This window comes from Callospermophilus lateralis, chromosome 2 (assembly GCF_048772815.1).
Source record: "Callospermophilus lateralis isolate mCalLat2 chromosome 2, mCalLat2.hap1, whole genome shotgun sequence".
Classification (NCBI taxonomy): Eukaryota; Metazoa; Chordata; class Mammalia; order Rodentia; family Sciuridae; genus Callospermophilus; species Callospermophilus lateralis.
In genome coordinates this window covers 70,317,680-70,337,548 of record NC_135306.1, presented here as the reverse complement: position 1 = coordinate 70,337,548, position 19,869 = coordinate 70,317,680, and positions in this window count along the sequence as shown.

The following is a 19,869-nucleotide window of genomic DNA, read 5'->3' as shown; positions in this document are numbered from 1 at the left end:
TTGATGCTTCTATGAATATTCTCCTACAGGCCTTCTGTTGCACTGTGTGAGAAATTCCTTAGGCAGTGCACTTTGGGTTCTAAGCGATGGATAGCAGGATATGTGAATGTTCAACTTTACAATATTATTGCCCACTATTTTCTGAAGGGAAGTAACCAATTTTCATTCCCACTAGTAGTGTGAAAAAAAAATCATTTTAACTAAATCTTTATGAACTTTGGGTGTTGCTAATCTAGTGACTCTAAAATTGGATCTGTCATTTAATTTTTTGTATTGCTTTGGTTACAAACAAGTCTGGGCAATATTTTATTTTATTTTTTTAAAGAGAAAGAGAAAGAGAGAGAGAGAGAGAGAGAGAGAGAGAGAGAGAGAGAGAGAGAGACGGGGAGGGAGAGAGGGAGAGGGAGAGAGAACCCTTTAATATTTCTTTTTTAGTTTTCAGCAGACACAACATCTCTGTCTGCACGTGGTGCCGAGGATTGAACCGGAGCCGCCTGCATGCCAGGCGAGCGCGCCACCGCTTGAGCCACATCCCCAGCCCCCTGGGCAATATTTTATATTTTTAATTTTTATGTTCCTTCTTTTGGGAAGTTTTAGGTTGAGTTCCACACAAGTCACAGTTTAATATTTGGGTTATTTGTATTTTTTTGTTGATTTCTGTGAGTTCTTTATCTTAGTATTAATCCTTTGTTGTATGTATGTACTGCAAATCCTTTTCCTCATATGCTTTGTGTGTGTTTTTTTTCAGTTGTTGGTAGAAGTTAAAGAATAGAAATTCTTATTATTAATGTACTTGCATTTTTCTATTGCTTTTCCTTTTATAAGTAGGGTTTCTTTTTAAGAATTAAAGTTTAGAGCAATGAAGATGTTCTGCATATTTTTCTTCAATACATTGAGAGTTAAATTTTGTGAAAATGTGGGATAGGCACTCAATTTCTTTCTTTCTTTTCTTTTCTTTTTTTCCCTTGTAATAAGCTACTGTCTAATCATCACATCATATGCTGAATTTTCACACGTGCCTACATCTGTTTGTGGAATTTCTCTTCTTTTTGCTCTTTTCTCTGTGATTTTTCTTGCCTTTAAAAATCATTTGAGGTTTTTTATTTGCTTGCTTAGCTTTTCTTATATAACTTTCCTCCCAAGTTGGTGAAAGTTTTACAGATTGACTTCTGTTCTTCCTGTGGTTACTTTTGAAATCTCACCATGTGCATTTAACTTAACAAAATATATAGTCACTATATTAATCTCTTCATTATTACAAGAATGTCAGAAAGTTTACCCTCACCCTGATATTGTACAGGATTTTAATTCTATTCTTTAAAAAAGATACCTTGTTGCACATAATTTATTTTATATCAGTCATGTTGGTTTAAACTTAACTGCATATTTTCCAATGTCTTTGCTCAGCATTCTTTTATTTCAGAATTTTCTTCTGGGAATCATGTACTTCCTTCCGAAAGATTTTCTGGTGAATATCTGTTGATTGTAAATGCTTTTTATCCCTGTTCATCTATTTAGAAATAGTTGTTTTGTTCATAATATTCTAGGTTGGCTGTTATTTTTAATCTCAGCACATTGAGAACATTATTTAAGTGACTTTTGGCTTCTAACATTGCTATTGGTCAGTCTATGAGAGACAAATTATCTTACTTTGTAGAAGATATGTATATCAGTCACCCATTGCTGTGTAACAAACCACACCTACTGCACTGTGACTCATTTATTCTTATTCTACATGCATGTGGAATGTAAATCTGCAGAGGCTCAGATAATCTAGACTGTACTTGGCTGGTCACTCTACTTCATGCTGTAGGTCTGACTGAAATTGGCTTCTCAGTGTGTGTGTTGGACTCAGGTCAGCTCCACCTGTCTTGATTCTGGGACACAAATATTAATTGTAATCATTCTTCATGAAACTGAATAGCATACTGAGGTTTTTAGAGTAAAATTACCAGTATGTGGTCAAATTACTAGAGTAATGAAATTGGAAATGCAGTATTAGGAACAAAGAGGAATACAACACAAAGGATTTCTTTCTTTATTAAGAGGTAAATGCATTTAGGAGATACTGATTGCAGTGTTTCACTGTCTGATTTGTGAAGAGGCTCACATGCTTACTTAAGGAATCTTGGATAAATTAGGGGTCAGCTGATTCCATTTTGCTCATAAAATTGCACTCAGAATAACTTTATTACAGTCTGATATTGGGGAAAAACCTTCAAATGACTTTGATAGCTTATAAAGACTATTCATAAAGTTGCAAACCATAACTGCCCATTAGATTTAAAGTTTGACTTAACAGACTGATGATCTAGCAGTACAAGAATAAATTTATCATAGTGTGTTACAATGAATGTTTTGGCAAAATTTTCAAAGCTTGGGCTCTTGGCTTCAAATGGGATCATCAAGTTGGCAAAAACAGAACAAATGAATTAATGACTGGCAAATAAGAAAATGTATGATTTCAAAAGGATAATAGCATTCTTTGAGATATTTACATTAATTACAAATGCTCTAAATATTATTAGACTAGATCAACTTTTGACTGGAATAACATTTCATCTTTTCTTCTTTCATTAATGTTTATATAATAAATAATAAATAAATATTTTTCTCACCCATGTTACCTAAATGCCAAATGAAAAAGAAAACATAATTAATATAAATATTCAGGTCTTGGTAGGATGCATCAGTCCATTAGTTCTAATTTCAGAAATTCATTGCCCTTATAAAACAAATGAGACAAAATAACTTGGTTTATATATCATAGAATCAAACCATTAATATTATTGGAATGAATTTGATGTGGTGTCATGCAAATGAAACTTGGGCATAATTCCCTAGAGCTAACACTTTTTGAAATAGGCAAAACATTGGCAGATAATTTGTACCTGCTGATAATGGAAAAGGCAATACCCTGGCTGAGAACTTTGCTAGCTCTCAAATTGTATTATTATTATTATTATTAACATAAAGGTGCTCTTCACAGAAAGGTTAAATAATGATTCGGCTCAATTTTATACATTGGTATTGAACTAATTCTTGTATTCTTCTTGTTATCATCATATTGTTCAAAAGATGGAAATTATACAAATTATAGTTCTTTTATTTGGATGAAAAGCAATGAAAGGCATGAACAGTCCTTCAAGTTCATATTAACTTTCCAAGCTAAAGTTGCTTTAACTTTTGTTTAGGACATGCCAGTAGAGCACAAGGTCTTTTCCTCTACCATTGGATCTTTGACTTAAATTCAAGTAAGTATACTCAGGGTTGCTTATTAAAACTTTGTATGATTCCTAGGACAACCATGAAAATTAGCATTTTAACAAACACTGCAGGGGAGAATGTTGCAGTGGTCATGAGCCCACACCTTGCTATAGCCTTCACTGGGCCTTTGTGTTAAAGTGAACTGTCTCACAAAAAAGGAATACATCTTTGCATCACTGCAATTGTTTCCTTTATAACTTCTGCTTCGTAACAACAAAAGTCTCAATAATGTAGAAGTGGCTTAAGACAAGCATACCTTTAAAAGTAATGGTTTTTTAAAAATTTGTTGTTTTTAGATATACATGACAGTAGGGTGTATTTTGACATATTTTACATAAATGGGATGCAACCCATTACAATTTTGATTCCATTCTTGTAGTTGAATATGATGTGGAGTTACACTGGCTGTGTATTCATATATGAGCATAGGAAAGTTATGTCTGATTCATTCTACTATCTTTCCTATTCTCATCCTTCCTCCCTCCCCTTCATTCCCTTTTGTCTAATCCAGTTAACTTCTATGCTTCCTCTCCCTATCCATTCTTGTTATGGGTTAGCATCCATATATCAGAGGGAAGATTTGACCTTTGGTTTTTATTTCACTTAGCATGATATTCTCCATTTATATCCATTTACTGGCAAATACCATAATTTCATTCTTCTTTGTAGCTGAGTAATATTACATTGTATACCACATTTTCTTTATCCATTCATTTGTTGAAGGGCACCTAGATTAGTTCCAAAGCTTGGCTATTTTAGAATTGAGCTGTTATAACCATTTATGTGGCTGTGTCACAGAAGTATACTGATTGTAAGTCCTTTGGGTATAAGCCAAGGAGTGGGATAACCCATTACTCCTTTCCAGAGTGGTTGCAGTTTGGAGTTGCACCAGCAATGTATGAGTTAACCTTTTTAAAATCACATCCTTGCCAACATATGTTGTTACTTGTATTCTTGATAATTGCCATTCTGACTGGAGTGAGATGAAATCTCAGCATAGTTTTTTTTTATTATTAGTTGTTCAAAACATTACAAAGCTCTTGACATATCATATTTCATACATTTGATTCAAGTGGATTATGAACTCCCATTTTCCCCCGTATAGAGATTGCAGAATCACATCAGTTACACATCCACATTTTGACAAACTGCCATACTAGTGTCTGTTGTATTCTGCTGCCTTTCCTATCCTCTACTATCCCCCCTCCCCTCCCCTCCCCTCCCATCTTCTCTCTCTACCCCATCTACTGTAATTCATTTCTCTCTCTTGTTTTTTTTCCCCTTTCCCCTCACTTCTTATATGTAATTTTGTATAACAATGCGGGTCTCCTTCCATTTCCATGCAATTTCCCTTCTCTCTCCCTTTCCCTCCCACCTCTCGTCCCTGTTTAATGGTAATCTTCTTCTCATGCTCTTCCTCCCTGCTCTGTTCTTAGTTGCCCTCCTTATATCAAAGAAGACATTTGGCATTTGTTTTTTGGGGATTGGCTAGCTTCACTTAGCACAATCTGCTCTAATGCCATCCATTTCCCTGCAAATGCCATGATTTTGTCATTTTTTAGTTTAGCATAGTTTTAATTTGCATTTTCCTAATTGCTATAGATTTTGAACATTTAAAATATATTTTTTGACCATTGTATTTTTTCTTCTATGAGGCGGCATAATACCAGATCTTAAATTATACTACAGAGCTATAGTAACAAAAACAGCAAAGTATTTGCACAATATAGAATTAAAGACCAATGGAATAGAATAGAAGACACAGAGACAAACCCACGTAAATACAGCTATCTCATACCACACAAAGGCATCATAAATATACATTGGATAAAAGATAGCTTCTTTAGCAAATGGTGCTTGGAAAACCATATGTAGTAGATTGAAATTGAACCCCTGTATCTCATCCTGCATAAAATTCAATTCAATTCGAGAGACCCTGCATATACGAGAAGAAAATGTAGGCCCAACTCTATCTTATCAACTTAGAAACAGACTTCCTCAATATGACTCCTAAATCCCAAGAAATAAAATCAAGAATCAATAAATGAAATGGCATTAAACTAAAAGACTTATTCACAGCAAAGGAAACAATCAAGAACATGAACAGAAAGCCTACAGAATGGGAGAATATCTTTATCACCTATGTCTCACATAGAGCATTAATCTCCAGGATATACAAATAACTCAAAAAAACTTAACACCAAAACCCCAAATGACCCAATCAACAAATTGGCAAAGGAACTGAACAGATACTTCATAAAAATAATGTACTGCAAGCAAAGAAACAATGAAAGACAAGGTCAATATTTAAAAATACAATTCAAGTAAAAAAAAAAGGCAGTCAAAACAGAACAAATTTGCAGACTATAAGATTTTGATTATTTGTAATAATTGAACTAGCAACTCCTCAAATTTTCCAGGCAGCTAAAACAATGAAAAGATGCAGTGAGTTCTATACTAGGTTTTTATGGTCCTAGAGGAAGCACAGCAGGACACTGGGAGTTGGGGTAGCCATGTCTTCAGGGTTTTCTTTACTGCTAGAAAAGGACATTTCAACCCCTCATCTTTACCCCCCACACTCATGGACTGTGAGATGCCTGTTAGTGTCATACTGTCTGCCAGGTATTGACAGCTGAAGGTATTTTACGCTGATCTCCATATGTTTCTTTACTTTTGCCCTTACTGGGAGAAGTTACTTAAAAAGTCCACTCCAGCCGGGTGTGATGGCACATGCCTGAAATCCCAGTGATTCAGGAGGCTGAGACAGGAGGATCATGAGTTCAAAGCCAGCCTCAGCAAAAGCGAGATGATAAGCAACTCAGTGAGACCTGTCTCTAAATAAAATACAAAATAGGGCTGGGGATGTGTCTCAATGGCTGAGTGTCCCTGAGTTCAGTCCCTGATACCAAAAGGAAAAAAAAAGTCCACTCTGCTTTCCTGCTGTGGATTTGAGTTATTCCAGCTATTAGAATCCTGCACATATGCTGCCTTCTCCAGAAGGCCTTTCAACCAGGTGATGGTTGTTCTCTAACTCAATTCAATGAGGGAAACGCTCTTGTTTTTGTCTTTGCATTTGAAAGCATAATATGGGTAAGAGTCATGCCAACTTGCCCATCATCTCAGATCCCACACAGCTCTTAGACCTGGACAGAGCAGAACTGGGTCAACTTTGGTTTTTGGCTGTTTTTTCTTTTGCTACTGAATTTAGTAGCATGAAGAGAAATCCTGAAAGCTGCTTCAGGTCTTGTCAGGGAAGCCTGCCTATGTCTTGGAACCATGGCTTGTCATGTGGAGGTGAAATGAGTAGTCATCTTGATGGTGCGATTGGTGTTTAAAACCTTCAACTCTCTTTGTTTGTATCCTAAAATATAAAGAATGATGCAACATGAGCACATTCATCAGTTCACTATTTGTAGCAGAAGGACCAAAAGTAATTGAAAACCCTGAGATTCTAGAGGAAGAAGGAGACATTTATAGATGGAATGCAGATGTAGAAGCGTAGCTGTACTCGAAACTCTTTATCTCATGATTTTATCTAGGTCTATTCTTAACCGCCACACTGGGGTGAGATGACATGAAATTATCTCTGTTTGATCTGTAGGTGATCATTGGATCTTCTCATATCAGCATAAGGAAAGTCACCTCAAAAAATTCTTTAATGAAGGGGGAAATTTGTAATGAAATTTGCACATATAGTGTTGATACATTTAAAAAGGGCCAGGGAAGGCCAAGATTAACAATTGAAGCATGAAGAAGATCATATGGGACTGCAGGGCACAGATAATGCAAATGGGTACAATGGGTACCTTGTTTGAATTTTGGATCATTACATTATTTGTGCACAGCAAGGCCAGATTCTTCTGGGGGAAGTTGTAGATCTGCGATGGATTTTATCTAGAGCATCAGTGAATAGATGTTGTTAGAGGGTGTTTTAGTCACTGGTCCCTATTTAATATGGCAAGTTTGTGCTATGGCACCTGAGAGTCCCAATGCCTAATATCCAGGCAAAACTTGTGAAAAATGGAAATGTTATTCCATCTGAAAATGAACATTTGCCATGGCCTTGTTGTTCCGTAAAGTATATCTCAAAAGCACAGTAAGGAGTAATTGTCATTGTACATAATAAGTAAACCTTTCTCAAGATTAACCTGAGAGAATGATCCTCACTGTAAAAGGAAGCTGTCCAATGATGTGAGTGGTCTTTAAACCTTTCAACTCTACAATCAGAAAGGAAAATTGCATTGGTTTTTCATGAAGGGGAAATGGAAAAACAATGAGAAAACTCATATTGTTTTCCTGGTCTCTTTTTGCTTTATTAACATGCATTCTATACGTCTTGAAAAAAAATATTGCAGTTAAGGACTGATACAGATTCATAAGCTATTTTGAAATTGTTTAGAGGAGATTTGCATTAAAAAATCCCCTCAGACATTATGTTAAATGGAATAAATGAGTCACAAATACTGCTTATCTTACTATCAGTGAATTATTCAAAAGTCAAAATCACCCAAACAAATGGTAGAATGCAAACTATCAGAGGCTGAGGTGAGGGAAATAGGGAAGTATCTGTCAAATATCACAAAATTTTAGTTAGGAGGAATAAATTTAAAAGATCTTTGTTCATAGTGGTGACTATAGTTATACCAGTATATTATATGGATAAAAATTGATATGAAAGATGATTTTATGTGTTCTCACCACAAAAAAGTGATGTCTGAGGTAATGATATATTTATTAGCTTGATTTAGCCATTTCACAATGTATATATATCAGTTATGTTACATATATGACTTCACTTGTTAATTAAAAATAAAATATGCATACATAATTACAAAACAAAACAAAACATCTTTCAAAGTCTATTTGTAGGCTAATGATCAGTCTCATTGACTAGGAATTTTAAAATGCATATTCTCTTCACAGATGTTTTCAAAAAACCTTTATATTTCAGGGCGATTATAAGTTGACAGAAAGACTGAGAGGAAGGTACAGAGATGTCTCATACACTCTCCCTGTCCTCACTCTTTTTTTTCTTAAAGTATTTTTTTTTTTAGTTGTAGATGAACACAATACATTCATTCATTCACTTATTTATTCACTTATTTATTTATTTATTTATTTATTTTTGTGGTGCTGAGGATCAGACCTAGTGCCTCACATGTGCCAGGCAAGTGCTCTACCACTGAGTCACAACTCCAGCCCCCTGACTCCACTCTTGCATAGCCTTCCTCATTATCAGCATCCTACAAGAGTAGCACGTTTGTTATAATTGATGAACCAATATTGGCACATATTTGTCACCTAGAGTCCAAAGTTTATATCAGGTTTCAGTCTTGGTGTGGTACACACTATTGTTTAGACATTATAGTATCATGTAGAGTAGTTTCACTCCCTTAAAAATTCTCTATGCTTTGCCTTCCCATCTTCCCCATTCTCCAACTCCTGGAAACTACTAATGTCTTTGCAATCACTACAGTTTTGCTTTTTCCTAAATACAGAGTTGGAATCACATTGTGTGTAGCCTTTCCGGACTGGATTCTTTCACTTAGTAATGTGAATTTAGGGTTCTGCCATAAATTTTCATGCTTTGTTTGCTCATTTTTTTAACATCAAATAATATTCTATTGTCTGAATATACCACAGTTTATTGATCTACTCACCTAGTGAGGGGCATTTTGGTAGCTTCCACATTCTGGGAACTGTTAATAAAACTGCTATAAACATGTATGTGTGGTTTTTTGTGTAGCATAAGTTTTTTATTCATTTGGGTAAACACCCAGGAGTACAATTGATTGTATGGTAAGAGTACCTTTAGTTTTCTAAGATACTGCCAAATGGTCCTCCAAAGTAGCCATACCACTTTCCATTTCACCAGCAACGAATGGGAATTCCTATTGCTCCATATCCTTGCCAGTATTTGGTGCTTTCAGTGTTCTGAATTTGGGCCATTCTATTAGGTGCATAGTGGTATCTCATTATTATAATTTCTATTTTACTAATGACATGTGAAGTGGTGCAACTTTTCCTATACTTGCTTGTCATCTCTTTATCTTCATTGATGAGATGTCTTTTTAGGTTATTTGTTCACTTGTTAATGGGTTTTCATTTTCTTATTGTTGACTTTTCAAAAGTACTTTGTATATTTAAATGATGTCCTTTATCAGATACATCTTTTACAAATGTTTTCTCCCAATCTTGACTTTGTCTTCTGATTTTCTTGACATTATCTTTAATAAAGTGGAAGCTTTTTATTTTAATGAAGTCCAGCTTACCAATTACTTCCATCATGGATTGTATTCTCTATAAAATATGTCATTGGCATATATGGGGCCATTTATATTTTACCCTATGTTATCTTCCGAGTTTTATGTTTGTATTTTACATGCCGGTCTATGATACATTCTGAATTAATTATTCTGAGAGATATGAAGTCTGTATTTAGATTAATTTTTTTTGTTTTATTTTGTCTTGTTTTGTTTGCCTGTGGATATTCACTTGTCACAGCACCCTTTTTGAAAAGACATCTACATCTCTCATCTTCATTGTGTTGCCTTTTCTCCTTTGTAAAAAAATAGTTGGCAATATGAATGTGGTCCATTGATTTACCTTGCTCCATTGATTTACTTCTCTATTCTTTGACCAATATCACACTGTTTTAATTACTATAGTTTTAAAATACATCTTAAAGTTGGGCAGTGTCAGTTTTTTGACGTTGTTCTGACTTAGTATTGATTTAGCTATTTTGGGTCTTTTGCTTTCCATATAAATTTTAGGGTCAGTTTTTCCATATTTGCCAAAAACTTGACAGAATTTTGATTGTGACTGTGTGGAATCTATAGGCCAACTTGAAAAGAACTACCATCTAGACAATATTATCTTTTCTATATATGCACATGGAATAACTTTCCATTTACTTAGTCCTTTTTTGATTTCTTTCATTAGGCTTTTGTAGCTTTCCTCATATTTTGTAGATCTTCTACATATTTTGTTAGATTTATAAGTAAGTATTTTATTTTTAGAGTGCTAACATAAATTGCAATGTATATTTACTTTCAAATTCTACTTGTCAATTGTTATATGGGGAAGAAATTTATTTTTGGATCCTATAACCTTGCTATAATTGTTTATGAGTTCTAAACTTCTTTGGTAAATTCTTTCAGATTTTTTATATGAACATGTCATCTGTGAACAAAGGTACTTTTTTTTTGTTTTCCCCAAATAGCATACCTAATATTTTTTCTTTTGTTATTTCTTGGCCAGGACTTCAAGAAGAAGGTCAAAAAGATGCAGTCAGAGGGAACATTCTTGCCTTCATTTCTGATTTTAGCAGGAGAGTTTTGAGTTTCTCATTATTAGTATAATGTCAGATTTAGGTTTTATGTCGATGTTCTTTATGAAGTTGAAGAAATTCCTCTCTATTACTAGTTAGCTCACAATTTTTACCATGAATGAGTGCTTGATTTTGTTAAATGCCTTTTCTGAATCTATTAATGATCATGATCATGTGATTTTTCTTCTTTAGCTTATTGGTGTGATATGTTCCATTAATTGTTTTTGGATGCTTAACCAGACAACCACATCTGGGGTAAAATCCAGATGATCATATTGTTCCTTTGTCTCTCTCTTTCTTTCCTTCTTTCTTCTTTTCTTTCTTTTCTTTTGCAGAACATCAAATCTATATTTACATCCATATATAATAACATAACTTTAAGCTGAAATATATCATAAATGAAACAAGTAATGTCTACTGTTTGACAACTTAAGTATCAACAATTAAATCAAATGAAATGAAATAAATACATAAATAAAAATCCAACCAGCTGTACCTGTATTGTATGTACCATTGTTGCAAAGAAAAAAACACACACAAAACCAGTAGTATCTCAATAGTTAATATTGATGGACAAAAAAATATATTTTGAAATACAAAGAAAGGTCTGTGGAAAAAATTGATATTTTTATGCATTCAGAAGTGTAGTTGGAAAAGAGAGATCTGAAAACCCCCCAAATTTCAGCATAACACAAACTGAGTTGTTTTCAAATAGATTTGGTGATTTAAAAAAAAAAAGCAGGTTTAAATTTCAGCCTGCTATTATCACATACCCCCTTTTAAGATTTACATTTACAGTCACAGCAAGCTTTCTGTAACACTTACTAGATTAGGCAAAGACAGAATCAATCTTCTTGCAAATGTGTTAATCTTCAAAAATAGACTATAAAAAGTGCAAAACTATGAAAACAAAAATCTAGATTATGTACATATGGTTCAGCTTGTGAAGAGGAAAACAGATAATCGTGTACACTTCCCTGATACAAAGTACTTTGCTGCAAGCCAGCAGACTGGTCTCATACTGGGTCTCCCCTGAACACAGGCGTTAAGACTTCTATCAAGGACATCTTACATTGCATAATAATAATAATAATAATAATAATAAAATCAGGATTTTTGGAGCACTTTTCCCTTGTTTAATGGAGAGGAGCAGGGAAAGAAAAATTAGCAGAGAAAATTTATTTTTGAAACAGTTTCTTAATAAAACATTCTGTGGTAACTAAACCCATGAGCAGCTGATAAGCTCAGCCATGGACAACCCATTAAAGGAACGTAAAATTATAACATGTAGTGAGCCAGCTGGTGTCTGTCCTCTTTAAAACTTGAACTGCATGTGCACTAAGAAAAACATGGGGGCTACAGAACCCAAAGTGGGAAGGCCGCTGAGATCTAGGCACAGACTCCCAGGACTCTCATTCGGATATACATTTCTTTTTATACACTGTTGGATTTGATTTACTAATATTTTGTTGAGGATTTTTAAAATCTATCCTCTTGAGTATTTGTAATGTTATCTGGTTTGGGTATTTTAGTAACGCTGCCTTCATAAAATGAATTAGGAAGTGTTAATTTGTTTCTATTTTCTGGTAGATATTATAAAAAATTGGTATAATTTCTTCAGCAATTAATATTAATCAATATCCTTGATATATACATATAGGACTGTTCAGATTGTCTTTTTCTTCTTATGTAAAATTTGGCAGATTATCTTTTATGGATATTATGGTTTGGATATGAGGTATACCCCTAAAATTTCCTGTAATGATACAGGAGTGTCTCTAAATGAAATCATTGGATTATTAGACTATAACTTAATCAGTCCATCCTAGTTTGAACTGACTGGTGGTAACTGTAGGCAGGTACAGTGTGACTGGAAGAAGTACGTCACTGGGCAGGAGGCATTCCTGAAAGGGCTCACCTTCCCTGTGTACCCCCCTACCTGTTGTCATGAGGAGAGCAGCTTTTCTCCACTGGGCTCCTCCCCCCATGATGTTCTGTCTCATCTTCAGCCTGGAGCAATGGAGTCAGCCATCTATGTGGACTGAGACCTCTGGTACTGTGGCCAAAATAAATTCCCCCCTTTAAAATTGTTCTTGTCAATGGTGTAAAACCTGACTAAAACAATGGAATTGGTCCATTTCATTTATCAAATTGGGAAGTTTAAAGTAATACCTAGTATTTATTATCATTTGTAGTCTCTTGGATTCTGTAGTGATATCCCTGTCTTTCATTTCTGAGATTGGTGATTTCTCTCATTTGTCTTTTTTTCTTATTTAACCTGGATAGGTTTTATTGATCTTTTCAAAGAAATAGTTTGTTCTAAAATTTTTATTTATATAAGTTTTCAATTTCATAGATTCTGCTCTACATTTTATTATTTAGCTTATTCTGCTTACTTTGGATTTAAAAATTTGCTTTATTTTTCTAGTTTATTAGATTACTGATTTTAAATGTTTCTTCTTTAACATAATTTTCTTCTTTTCCTTCAGTTTGTGCTTTTGTAGTTTATTAAATTAGTGATTTTAGATCGCCCTCTTTTCTAATAAATATATATACACCACACTGACAATCCTATAAATTTAAGCACTTTTTCTGTGTTCTACAAATTTTAATGAGTTGTATTTTTATTTTGCATTTATTTTAAAATTTCTCTAGTGATTTCTCTATTGACCTATTCATTACTTAGAAGTGTGTTTTTGTTATACATGTATCTTGTTCTATTCTGTTTTTTTTTTGCTGCTGTTTATTTATAATTTAATCCCATCATGATCTGAGAATAGACATTGTATGATTTTTACTCTTTTAAACTTGATAAGATGTGTTTTATGGCCCAGAAAGTAGACTGTTCCATGGGAACTTGAGAAAAATGTTTAATCAGCTATTATGTCAACTATATCCAGTTGATTGATGGGTTTGTTGAGTTCAACTATGTCCTTACCAATTTTCTGATCTTTCTGTTTCTGACAGAGCAGTGTTGATGTCTCTAACTGTAATAATGGATTCATGTATTTGTCCTTGCAATTCTGTCTATTTTTGCTTCATGAAGTTTGGTGCTCCATTGCTAGTTGAATACAAGCTAAGGACTGATATGTCTTCTTGGAGTGTTGACCCTTTCATCATTGTCTAGTGCCCTTCTTTCTTTGAAAAAGAAATATGACATAAATAGAGTTATTCCCACTTTCTTTTGATTCTGTTAGTTGGTATATCTTTGTCCATCTATTTATATGTCTTTATATTTAAAATATGTTTCTTGTAGATGACATATAGTTAGGTATTGTTTTTTGATCCACCCAGGTAATCTCTGTCTTTATTGGTAAATTTAGAGCATTTACATTCAAAATGATTGTTGATTAGTTGGTTTAATATGTATCATATTTGTTGTTTTCTCTCTCTTTTTTAATGCTTGTTCTGAGTTCCTATTTTTGTCTTCTACTGTTTTTCTCCCTTTTATTATTTTAATTCAGGATTTTATTATTTAATTTTGTCTTCCCTTTGCTTATCAGTTATACTTCTTTTTAAACTTTTTAAGTGTTGCTTTAGAATTTGTACATACATTTATTATTATTATTATTAATGTTATTGGTGGTACTCGGGATTGAACCCAGGGATACTCTACCACTGTGCTACATCCCCAATTCTTTTTTATTTTTATTTTTTGAGACAGGTTCTCACTAAGTACATGGGCTGGGCTTGGACTTGAAGTTGCTGGGTCTACAGTTGTGCACCCTGTGCCCAACTTGCAATATATATTGTTAACTATTTCAAGTTCATGTTCTAATAACACCAATTTTTCTCTTTCATCCTTTGTACCCTCATATCATTTATTTTGCTTATGTATGAGTATACATAGGCATGCACATATATGTACATATAATTTATACATAAACATATATGTTTGAATACATTGTTGTCATTATAGTTTTGAACTAACCATATCAATTAAGTCAATTAAGAATAAGAAAAATAAAATCTTTGTTTTACTTTTACTTATTACTTTTCAATCACTTTCCTATCTTTATGAAGATCTGTTTCTGACCTATATTATTTTCCCTTTAAAAAATAACTTATTTTAATTAAAGTCATTATACTATAGTGATACATGTGTACCCACGTTTATAGCAGTACGATTCACAATAGCCAAACTATGAAACCAGCCTCAGTGTCCATCACTGCATGAATGGATAAAGAAAATATGGTATATATACAAATGGAGTTTTATTAAGCCATATAGAAAAGTGAAATCATGTCATTTGCAGGAAAATGTAACAAGAGATTTTGTCAAGTGAAATAAGTCAAATTCAGAAAGTCAGGGGTCATATGTTTTCTCTCATTTATGGAAACTAGGGAGGAAAAAGGAAAAGCAAGGTAGAGGGGTGGTGGCAGAAGGGATCTCATCAAAGGGAGATCACTGGAGGAAAAGGACCAGGGACTGGAGGAGTAAAGGGAGGCGAGAAGTGATGGATATGATATAGTCAAATTATATTGCTGTATTGTGTGTATGTATGAGTATATAACAACAAATCCCATCATTATGTATAACCATAATACACTAATAAAATGTGAAAAGAGAAACATATGGGGAAAATAAAATTAACTTTTAAAAAATATTTTTTAGGGCTAGGAGTGTGGCTCAGAGACAGAGCACTTGCCTAGTACAAGTGCCTACACACAAGGCCCTAGTACCTCATTACACACATGCATAGTAATATTACTTGCCAGACAGAACTACTGGCAACTAATTCTCTCAATTTTTGTTTGCTGGAGAAAGTATTTCTACTTCGCTTTAAAAGAATAATCACATAATTCTAGGGTAAGCAATTCTAAGTTGGTATTTTTTTTTCTCTGAGCACTTTGAATATTTCGTTCCACCCTTTTTGGTTGTGTGGCTTCTGAGGAGAAGTCAAACTTATCTTTGTTCAAGCAATTCTTATCTCTGTTCCTCTGTAAATTAGGTACTTCTGCCTCTTCTGTTTTTCAGGATTTTGTGTATGTGTGTGTGTGTTTGGTTTCCTGTAGTTAGAAAAGAATATGCCCAGATGTAATTTGGGGCATTAATTCTACTTGGGGATCTCTGAGCTTCCTATATCTGTGGTTTGGTGTCTGACATTAATGTGGGGAAGTTCACAAGTGGTTATTTTTTCAAATATTTCTTCTTTTCATTTCCTTCTTTATTCTATAGTGCTATGATTAAGTCTCAGCCTTTTTGTGAGCCTGTGCCTCTGGGCTGTGAATTAACTTCACAAATACTTCCCAGACTCTCTCCTGCTCAGGTGGGACAGGAGGGTTAAAGGGGATGGGATTGGGGCATTTCCTCTTCCCCCGTGGAAAGCTACATCTGCCTTCCCCCAGGTCAGTTAGGCTCTGACAACACTTCAGCAGGTCATCTCTCTTTTTCTCTCTGGATTCTACATGGGTAGGGGTGATATGGTTAAACACAAAGAAGGTCATTGGTAAATATAGGACCCACTCTGTTGCCGCCCTCCTGAAAATGATGAAGAAAAAAAAAAAAACTGGAATCTGCCAGCACAGCAAGTAAACTTGCTTCTTTTTGGCTGTGAGGATCTGTCAATGTGGTTTCTGTATGAAAACAGTGGCTTGTGGTGCCTGCATTTTTAATACCACTTCCATCATCAAGGTCAAGTCAAAGTGAAGAATTTAGAAAACCAGTAGAAGTACCACCACCTAAGACATCATTACCTTACAAAACATATGTCAATTTATGTAACAAAATTGCCTTGGTTTATTGTTAATTGTATTAAATGGGCATTCTGATTTGCATTACTTTAATATTACTTTCTCAAAAAAGACTAGGAAAGTGAAGTCCTTCTAATTTGTATCAGAAAACATGCTACAATGGGTTATTGTGATTCAATCTTTTTCTTCAGTAATCAAATTATATGATGTGGTACAGTTTTTAAAATCAGTCTACACATTTTTATTTGCAAACCCCCACAGAAGAGAGATCCTGACAGTGACAGGTATATGGATTTTAAACCTTGTTATATTCAGGTGTCCATGCATATTATGTACTTCTCTAACTTTAAATTGGAAAGAGAGAAATTCAGCAAGGAATTCAATCTTCTCTTGGGCACATTAGAACAAAAGTTCTTGATCTCTACCAAGGAATTCACTTTTATTTTGTATCTTTATCTTTATGTTTACAATATTTTAATTGATGAATTGTAGCTGTACATAATTGTTAAATTGTTGTTACATATTCATACAGGCATACAACATAGCAATGTAATTTGATCAATACCATTCTCCACTATTTCCTCTTTCCCTCCCTCTCTCTGCTCCTTTTCCTCTGTTTTAATGATCTCTTTCAACTTTCATGAGATCTCCCTGCTCAACTTTTCTTTTATCCTTCTTTGTTTCCACATATGAGAGAAAACACATGACCCTTCTGAGCTTGACTAGTGTTGCTTAAAATATGTTCTCAAGTTCCACCTATTGTCCTACAAATGACATAATTCATTTTTCGTTATGGTTGAATAAAACTCCATCATGTATATACATCACATTTTCTTTATCCATTCAGCTATTGATAAACACGTAAACTGGTGCAGTTTGGATATTGTGAATTGTGCTGCTATAAATATTGTTACGCATGTATCCGTTGTTGTATGCTTACTTTCATTCTTTAGGATAAGTACTAAGGAATGGTATAGCTGGGTCACACGGTACTTCCATACCTAGTTTTTTGAGGAATCTTCATACTATCTGTCTGTTCTTGCTGACTTAACTTTTTTGAGATACATTGATATAAATTGTGCAAATGTTTGTTTTAAAATCATAATTCATGTTTTTATAAAAAGTTTCTTAATATGTAGGATGTACTAAATGATAAGGTAAAGGAAATACATATACTTCCATAAAGCGCCCACCTCCCCCAAAATAAAACGCAACAAGAACAATAAACTTCAGCAGGTTAGGGAATGTTAAGTACTTTCTTTTCAGAGAAGACCTTATTTTTTTTTTTTAAGGTTGCAACTCATTTATTTATTCATTAAAAAGAAAAAACTTACATGTGAAATCCTATCTACATACCAGGGGCTGGGAGTCCAAAGTGAACAAGAATTGTCCCTCTTACAGCCTGGTGGAAAAGAAAAGCAGTAATCACTGAATAAAATGATAATGTGATGGTGAGCGCATAGGGCAGTGCCATCAAGAAATGCTTTCATAGCTGGGGCAGTGGCACCAGCCTATAATCCAGCGACTCAGGAGGCTGAGGCAGTAGGTTAGAGTTCAAAGCCAGCCTCAGCAACAACCAGGTACTAAGCAACTCAGTGAGACCCTGTCTCTAAATAAAATATAAAAATAAACAAGGAGAGAAATGAACTACAGTAGATGGGATAGAGAGAGAAGATGGGAGGGGAGGGGAGGGGGGATAGTAGAGGATAGGAAAGGCAGCAGAATACAACAGTTACTAATATGGCATTATGTAAAAATGTGGATGTGTAACCGATGTGATTCTGCAATCTGTATTTGGGGTAAAAATGGGAGTTCATAACCCACTTGAATCAAATGTATGAAATATGATATGTCAAGAGCTTTGTAATGTTTTGAACAACCAATAAAAAAATTTAAAAATTAAAAAAAAAAAGGACTGAACCCAGGGGCACTCAACCACTGAGCCACATCCCCAGCCTATTTTTATATTTTATTTACAGAGAAGACCTTATTAAGAACAGAGTGCTGTATTCTATTTCAATGTGATTCCTTTCTTCCTCCCCCTGCTGGAGCCTGAGGATATTTTTCTCAAGCATTTACTGTGAGAACCTGGTTGAGTTCCTAAGGTAACACAAAGTATGTGGGGGTGGGGGTGTGTGTGTGTGGTGGGGAGCATAATGGGATCTCCCTGGAATTTTAAAATGCAGGCTTGTCCATAAGCACATTGAGCTTCTAGCAATTTTCCAATTACAACTCTGGTTTTCCTACCCCACACATGGTTCCTAAAGTAGTTTATGCCTTACACATATCCTTGGATTTCTGCATTCCCAGAGCCCTGCACTCTCAACTGTGACTCCTCATGGGTTCCTTAAGCTAGAGTGTCATTACTCCATGGTCTTCAGATCCTCTGGGGGGCAGTATTTCTGCAGAGACTAGGAAGATAACAATGAGAGTTATATTTGGGGAGGGAAAAAGAAAGAGGAGACTCCATTAGCAGATTGTGAGGCCAAACTTGGGAAGAGTTCTGTTGTCAGTGGAATAGGATCATTGTAATTCATAACTCTCAAGACTTTATGGTGGAGGTTACCTATCTATTCCTAATTTTTGAGTGATATCATTAACAGAGGGGAAAAAAGTTGTTAGGCCTTTCCTAACTTCCCTGCAGTTGATGAACAAAGTTGTTAGGCCTTTCCTAACTTCCCTGCAGTTGATGAACAAGGTTTACTTTTGATATTTGCTTCTGGTGGTTCATCAATTTGGGGAAAAGAATTGCTTCCAAGTGATTTTAGAAAATAAACTTTTCTTTAGGAGTTTTATGTATAGCCAGCAGCAAACGGATGCTACAGATAAAAGGTAATGCGATTAGTAAGAAGGAAGAAAGTCTACAGTTAATTAAGCAATCAGTTCCAAGTCCACCTACATGGGTTCATTTTTCTTATATGAAATGCAAGCTATAGAATGGTGGAACACAATTGTAAAAACATTATTCCAACCAAATAAGTAACTTTTTATCAATTACATATAAATAACACTGAAACTATTCTTGCAGTGCATGTTCTTTTGTTGCAATGCAAAAGGACATGAAATCCCAGTCTCTCTCTTTCTCCTTTTTTTTTCTTGCAGTCCTGAGCAAGTTTTCCACCACTAAGCTACAGCTCTGGCCCTAAGTCTCTACTTCTGGAGAAGACAAATTCATTTTATGGAGGCAATCAGTAAACAAAGAGAAACTATCATATGTGAGAAGCTCCTGTTCAGGTTCAAGTCTTTCATTTAGAGGTAGAACCAAGCCCAGAAAGGTTAGCAACTTGATAAAGCTTTCTTAGTGAGAGACAAGACTGTGGTTGGACTGGAATCAGGAGTTCCAAAGATTTCTAATCAGTTTTTCCCTCCTTTCAATACTCTGTTTTGAGAAAAGGGGTTCTCAACCACTTGCAATTTTGCCCCCATGTTCTTCTTTGGCAATGTCTGGGGACATTTTTTGCTTCTCATGACAGTCTGAGAATTGGTACTGACCTTTAGTAGGTAGGAGTTAGGGATACTCTTAAACATCATGCGATGCACAGGACAGTCCTAAGAACAGCTATCTAGCCAAAATGTCA